Here is a 7,886-nt window from a genome sequence, read left to right as displayed (position 1 = left end):
ATTTCTCTAATTTGTCATTGAACCCCCTGTATCCAACACATCGTTTCAAAGAGGAATGATAGAACTTTCATTTGGAGTAAAAAAGTATTGGCCACCATCTTGGATCTCGCCACCATCTTGGATTTCATCAGAAAAACGTGTTTTTGAGTTAGTTTGCAACCACCGATTTTAAGTTTGACATCACCTTTGGAAAGCTGAGAAAAAATGCTTTAAGATACTTAAAAAAAAGGTGAGCATGGAGTTTACCTTGCCATTCAGATCACTTTCCGGACTCGAGGTGATGTCAAATTTGGAATCGGTGGTTGCGAACTTACTCAAAAACACGTTTTTCTGATGAAATCCGAGATGGCGGGGAAGTCCAAGATGGTAGCCAATTCATTTTTTTCACTATTTCACTATTTTTAATCATTTAGACATAAAAATATCCTTTTTTAAAGACCTCATGTCTTCAGTGGGACGGTTTCAGCGAGAATTGCTCACTAAGCTATAAGCGTTTGAATTTGGACAAAAATTATGGGCCCTGTTACAGAAGTCACGACTAGACCGAGTATTTCAAATGAGATTAGCTGCTCGTCGAAGCATCATAATACGACCCATTATAAGTTCCGATTTAAGATTTTCATTTTATACCCTCTCAGTAGCTTCTACGTCAAAAAACTAGCTCACCTTAAAAAACAGTCGCTTTGCGATTTTTAATTTGGTTGAATTTATTAATCACTTAACGGAACACATGTGCCAATATTTTTGTGTGAAACAAAAAACATACTGAAAAAAAATTAAGGATTCATGAGAAAACTTCGAACAATCAAGGTATTATATTCTTATATTTAACTAGCTAGATCCTAACCAAGAAGAACTGGTAACAAGGTTAACCAAATGTTGGGCGCGTTCAAGCTCCACGTTAGGTTTAGGGAGCAAAAGTTATTTTCTTCCGAACAATATAAGTGTAATTAGTGAATGTCTTTTTTGACTGATACGTCTAAGCCGGATAAAACAGGAAAGTATTGTATAATTTTTGCTAACAACTTTCACTGAATTTCGTCTCGTTGAAACATCAGTAATCATTTCATAACGTTTCAGCGATGCAAAATGTCATTTTGTTTGACATACTTTCACTGAATTTCCAGCATTATTCAGAGTATTGAGGAAAATTCGATTCGCATATTTTGTCGTCGGATTACTATAATATCAGTTAAGTTGAAAATCTTCTCGTAGCTAATTGAACACGTTATTTGATTTTTCTCACTTCAAAATATCTACCTTCGACTTCTCTCGAACAGAGCAAGAAAAGAAGAAAATTTGTTAACTATTACACTCACGTTTCTCAACGTTGATGTCAAATTGAGCAGGAATATGGAAATTTCGAAATTCACAGAGTAGTGAACTTCCAATTCGTTTTTCTCGACATGATGAAAGTATCACTTGGTCCGGTCTGATCTAACATCGTCCTTAAAATCTTGAAAGAATTCCACTATGATGAAACCAGTATGAAAGCAATAAATAAATAAAAGCAGTTAGGTGGTAATTAAAATAAATGGAATAACAATTTTCAACAGTAAAACTAATATTTATACCCATAAAATATTCATTGGAATACATAAATCGCCTTTCCTCTGTGTAGTCGAAAACACAACTACCAACATGTGTAGGGGTAAGCGGGGTAAGACCGCCCCCTTAAGCTATTCTGTTTATAGAAAAAAAAGTTGCGACTGCAAATTCATTTTTTCTTCGCTAAGAGGTTCTTCTATTCAATTCCCGCATTTAAAAAATAAGATCTGAAATTTTTTTTGTATATTTTCCAGCTTTTTTTTTCAATTTTAAAAATTCATTGAAAATGTGCTGTTCTTTTTCATGCGGGGTAAGCCCGCCCACCAGCGGGGTAAGATCGCCCACCATTATTTGAGGATAACAAATATTTTTAGGGCCAAAACGGTTGATTTTATCGGTATAGCGTCTTTGACAAAGTTATAAATGATATTTTTTTTTCTTTTTTAATAAAATATACACTGTGAAAAATCTGAAGAAATTTTTTTTTTCTAAGTTTTAACTTTTTTTGTTTTTCGATTATCCAAGTTCAAATCAATTTTTAGGTAACTTTTTGTGGTTTTCTAAATAAATAGATTTTTCAGAATTGGGGTTTTTCAAGATATTCAATTTATAATAATTTTGTCTTTAAGCTAAAATAAAAAACTCATTAAACCTGTCTGTATATTTTTTTTAAACTAATTAAGAATAGAGTGATAATAACAATTATTAATTTTTTTTCAGATTTTCAATTTTTATGTTTTTTTTTTTTTGAAGAACAAAATTACCAACGACTCTATACATCAAACAAACCACCCAAAAAAATTCTTTACAAAATTTGAGCTATTGATATTTTTATTACTCCATGATCCAACAACCATCAAATTTTAGCCAACCATCAAATGTAGATTCTGCCGGCAAAAACATGAATTTTTTAAATAAATTTAAAAAAAAATTAATCCTATTTTTATATCTTTTCTTTAAATTTTGTTACAGTGTATACTTTTTTCGGAAGTAAAAAACTACTATTTTCAACTCTGCTGGATACGTCATATCGATCAAACAAACCGTCCTGGCTCTAAAATAATTTTTGTTACTAGAAAAGCTTCAACCAAATCGGAAATGGTCGATCAACATCGATATCTTATGTGACTTGAAATTGCTTTACTGATCCTGTAAATATTCCCTTTGTGGTGTCGAGGCATTTGGGTCTTGAAGCAAAACAACAAGCAGTTGTATACGTGGCGGTTTTACCCCATGTATAGTGGGCGACTTTACCCCCAGTGGAACATTTTCATATTCCATCGAAAAAGTAGTAAAAATTACAAGATTACTTACGGCCTTCGATATTTCTGAAGGAAGACAGATTCAGGCAAGCGGTTAAACCTATATTCACGAATAAAGAAAAAGATTTTAAGAAAGAAAAACCTTAACACCCGTTGCCGCAAAACAATAGCGCATTGACTAGTTGCCAGCTGAAAGGTTGTTTTTGATTATTTCTGTGACCGTTCGCGCACTATCAAAAAAGAAAGGGGTGCAAAATATTATGTAATTATACTGTAATAGACATGTTAAAGAAATTTTTCAATTATTGTATAACTTGGTAGTAAAACTACGGTGGGCGGTCTTACCCTGTTTACCCCTAATAAAAATCATTTTGTTATTATATTGTCAAGTTACAAGACAAATTGTAAGTAAATGTCACTCTGCTAAGGCTTAAATAGTAAAGCTGATTGGAATTTCAAAACACTACCGGCAGTGTTATAATCATCTTGTTTAAGCATCAAACATTTATTCGTCTTTTCCAGAGTTAATACTTTGTCTGTGAATGTGCGCAATTAATAATATGATTTAAATACTGATTGATCAGCAAGCAGCTACGGCTTACGCTTCGCATCGGCATAATATAGCGCTTTTGATGGCTAAGCTTCTTCTGGGTTGCATTTTACGGAATCTGAACAATTATCTACCAGCCAGTAGTTTGCATACACTACAAATTAACTTGCAAGTCGAGAAAAGTATGCCAAAGCCACGAGGAGTTACGCTCCGGTGTCAATAAGATTATTATAATATTAATTAATTTTATAGTCCCTCTGTCTCTTTGGGTCGATTTACACATACGTCAGGTGTACCAGGGGTACAAAAACCGTGAGAGTCGATTAGCGTAGCAAAAGTCCTTCATTTATTACGTGGATAATTGCTCCGTTTAATCAATTTAAATACCATCTCCTCCAATGCTAGAGCTGTTGGTTCTCTCTTCTCTAAGCGCGAAGATAATAACCAACATGGTAGTGATCTGGTTAAGTCCACACGTTCAACTGGTATAAGTACAAAGTTTCGAAAACTAGTTTATCATAAGAATCGAACGATGAAAAATTGCTTTCATTTGTTGAAATGTCCCAAAAGATAAGCAAACGGGCGCACCTGCAGTTGCTCAGTTGTGTGTGTATGTACCGTATCAAACCGTTCTCAGCAGTATACTCTTATCAACCGGTGCAATTAATTGAACATGTTTGCCTGGCAATGGGGCGTTTTTCGCAGTCCTAGTGGTCATTTGTTATATACTGGAAAAATTCTGCACATTTTTCTCTTTTTGCTGCGGTTTCTGGTTAGTTGCTGCAATTGCTGGAAGGCGAGTTGTTTTAATTGGAATGACATTAATCTTACCGGATTTGATGGTATGAGCGCTTCGTAAGAATGCATTTGCTAAACAAACCGAAGCCGGGCGCTGGCTGCTGGAGAGATCGCTCGATCGATAGGTCACAACCTCACCAAACTGTACATCGCTCGGATCCTCTAGAAGTTGTCTTTCTTCTGAAGGAAGCACTTGATTATCGCTTATTAAACATTTAACTGCTCTTGGTTATATAATTGATCGCAATAGCTATGATTGATTTATGACACGACTAAACGCATCGCAAAAACAAGTAACGTACAAATCGATGTCTCTGCATAATACGTGAACCAGACTTATATGTGCATGATGACCGTTTCTAGTTAATTGATTTAACTACCGTGGAGAAATCTTTTAATTGTAGCTCCATAATTGGCGCGCAATGTTTCCTTCCTCGGCTGGCCCAAGGTGTCATAAAGAATTATACACTCATTATAATTGCTAGTGAAATTATAATATTTACACTTTTAAATCGAAGTGAATGAATTATGCGCCTGTCGTGCCAGGTTTGAATTATTTATGGCGTTTGCTACATGCTTTCCAATAACGGTAGTCGTTTAATTTCAGTCAATATCAGAATTTATAACATGAGCATGTCAGATGAGTAGATGAGTTATTCGTGGCATTTCCTTCTTCAGTACTGCAAAAGTGTGTGATATGTTCAGAAGCAACATCACTTGCCAGGACCTGTTACCGGGCTACTCGTTATTCTTGCTCGTCTCCGAATGATCCTAATAAATTATTCCTATTTTTCGATGCGATGTCGTTAAAATTATTGTACTGAGCATGAAACTACCCATTGTTATATTGAAACAAAAAAAAATACAAAAGATGAAGATAAAAAAAAACATTTTGGTAACGTTCCTGATCAGTGAAAAAGGCGCTTGTGAGCCAGCATGATCTAAAAAAAAAACAACTATTTAATATAGAGGACAATTGCGGGGTGTGCGCTACAATCCTATTGATGCATGGATTAATGCAAATGTGTCATTTTACTGTTACACTTGATTTTTAATCAAATCGAATTTGTATTTGTCAGACTTGTGAGATTATTATTAGTTGAAGGTTGAAAATACAGAAATGTAGTAGTGGGCACCGCTAATCGAAAATTTAGCGACGCTAATCGCTAAGCCGCTAGCCGGAAAATTTAGCTCGATAGTCGCTAAACGCTAAACGCTTAACCCACATTAGCGGAACTTTCGCTAATCGCTAACTTTTAAATATCTAAATAGTCATATCGCTATATTTATTGCTCGTGTTTTGTAGGATTTGGACCACTTCGATTTTTTTGGTAAACAAACGATTGTCCTGTACACTTAACAGTTGGCAGCGAAGTTTGTGTATAATAAACAGAAGGTCGGGTTCCGAATCGGAATGTAGCACCAAGGCTTTGCTTTGCTTTTTTACAATAAGAGGTTCACGAAACGGTATTCATATTTGATTATATAAAAACAAGAGTTATCTAGCTCGCATTGAAAATAGATACTCTCAGGAATGTTTTGATAAAAATTCAATCATTATCTGAATCGAAAAAGTAGAACCAAAGTTATCATAATTTCAAGCGCATTGCAATTTACAAAAGTTCTTGGTGTGCCGAAAATTCAATCTACTAGACCTTGTGCTTGTTCATCAAAATGCTCCTGTATGGGTAAAAAAAACTGACAAAAGCAGCTTTCGCAGTAAAGTATGTTCATCTCTCGAAGCAATTTACGTACGCCATCAGCAATTCATAGTTTTTCTAAATGTTTCTGTTGTCGCTTCTCTACAAAATTTAGCGAATTAGCGATTAGCGTTTCGAAGGCCAAAATTTTAGCGACGCTTACAGTTTCACTAACCAGCTCCTATATTAGCGAAATCGCTAAATCGCTAACTCAATTTTAGCGTCGCTAATTAGCGAATTTGCGAATTAGCGGAATGGTGCCCACCACTGCCTATTTCGTTTTCTCTAAAAAGTCTTCATGCTAAAATTCAGGAAGTCGTACCACTGAGAGCTCAAAAGTTTCCAAAATCACAGCTTCGTGGTTGCAAGAGTCTTCGTACAATCCGAAACTTAGTACAATCCAGGCTATTTGAGGTCAACGAACTGAAGCATCGGTTTATTCTCGAAGTTCCCATAAAACCTCTCTTGACCACTGGCGTAGCGAGGCGGGGCGCGAGGGAGGCGGGTCCGCCCTGGGTATCGCCCTCAGATGAGTGACACCTATGAGAGTATTTCCATACTTTAGAACATCCTGGTGGCCTGGTGGCCACCTTGAATCATATTTCGGCCCAAAAAACTTTTTCTCATAGTTAATCACGGTGAAATAACTCAGAGAACACCGGGAGCTTCAAGACCGCTTCAACAATTGACTGCTTCTACGGTATTTCTGGATCCGGGGGATCGGCAGTCTACCGAAAGCTGAATTAGGATCCAGTGTGTAGTTATATATCGACCCAATAACATTCCCAAAGACACCAGGATATTACCTTTTTAATTCGTCCCAGTCGATCTAAAATAGGTAAAATCTCTTCTCTTATAAAATACTCACATATACACTAGCGCCACGTCGTGACAAAGTTCCTCAACAAGCAGATCATCACTCAAAGTACTCAATCACCAAAGTACTCAATCAACCACTTTGCTGAAGACATGAATGTTCTATATCCTAACATTATCAAGCTATAATTCATCCTTCATGCTCAGACTGGACTTTTATCACTTTTGCTCTCGACAAAATGGTGATTATGTTGTATATTTTTTGGAAGGAAAAAACTACTTTCTGCAACTTTTCCGAAGCCCAATCAAACGCCAGTCGCCAACTTACGCCAATCAAATAAACAGTTTCGACCTTTAAGATATTTAGATAGATATTGTGGTGTTTAGTTTTGCTCGTTGAATCCAAATAAAAACTTTATTTCTGCTGTGATATATTAAAAAAAAAGCTTGAAGGTGACGGCATTAAAGAATCGTTGCGAAAATTTCAGCAAATTAACTTTGAAAGTGATGTTCAACGTATACATAATATAAAGTAGTACTTTTTTCCTAATACTAAGTTTAGTTGAACTATCCATTTGCAAGATATATTGGAAACAATGCAATTAAGGTCAAAATATAAAAGTGTCGTTTGCTCTAACAACCAATTTTGCAAATGTTACAATTATGCGTTCATAGGCAGTAAATCAAATTGACTGAGCCTAGCACCTATTAATAATAAAAATATTTTTAGAATCAGAACGTTTTGTTTAATTGATATAGTGCCTTAGGTAAAGTTTTAGATAATATTTAGTAAGAGCAATAACTGTCTAGTGTTGTCTAGTCCCTTTTATGTGTCCGCTGTATTGTGAAGCTCTTACGTTAGCACTACTCGAAAAGTTACTATACTAACTTTGTTCAATAAAAAAATATACAGTGGTGGAAATATTTATAACGCCACCATTATTTTTGGTGTAAGTTTTCTGCTCAGTGTAATTGCCAGTTTCAATGGTTTATTATCTTACTCAAACCAGTAAACCCAGCCTGATAATGGAAACTATTTGAGCTATCACTGTGTTTGTGAGCATGGAAAACTTGTTTTGTGTTTTAAAAGATGGAAATAATTATAACGCCATCATGTTAGTTTCTTAGTTCAGTTCGCTAGCATGTGTCTGATTTAAACATTATTCAAAATAACTGTTAGCAAGGTTTACTGATGGTTGAAACACATTGCTT

Source organism: Wyeomyia smithii, chromosome 2, assembly GCF_029784165.1.
Source record: "Wyeomyia smithii strain HCP4-BCI-WySm-NY-G18 chromosome 2, ASM2978416v1, whole genome shotgun sequence".
Classification (NCBI taxonomy): Eukaryota; Metazoa; Arthropoda; class Insecta; order Diptera; family Culicidae; genus Wyeomyia; species Wyeomyia smithii.
This window is presented reverse-complemented; position numbering follows the sequence as displayed.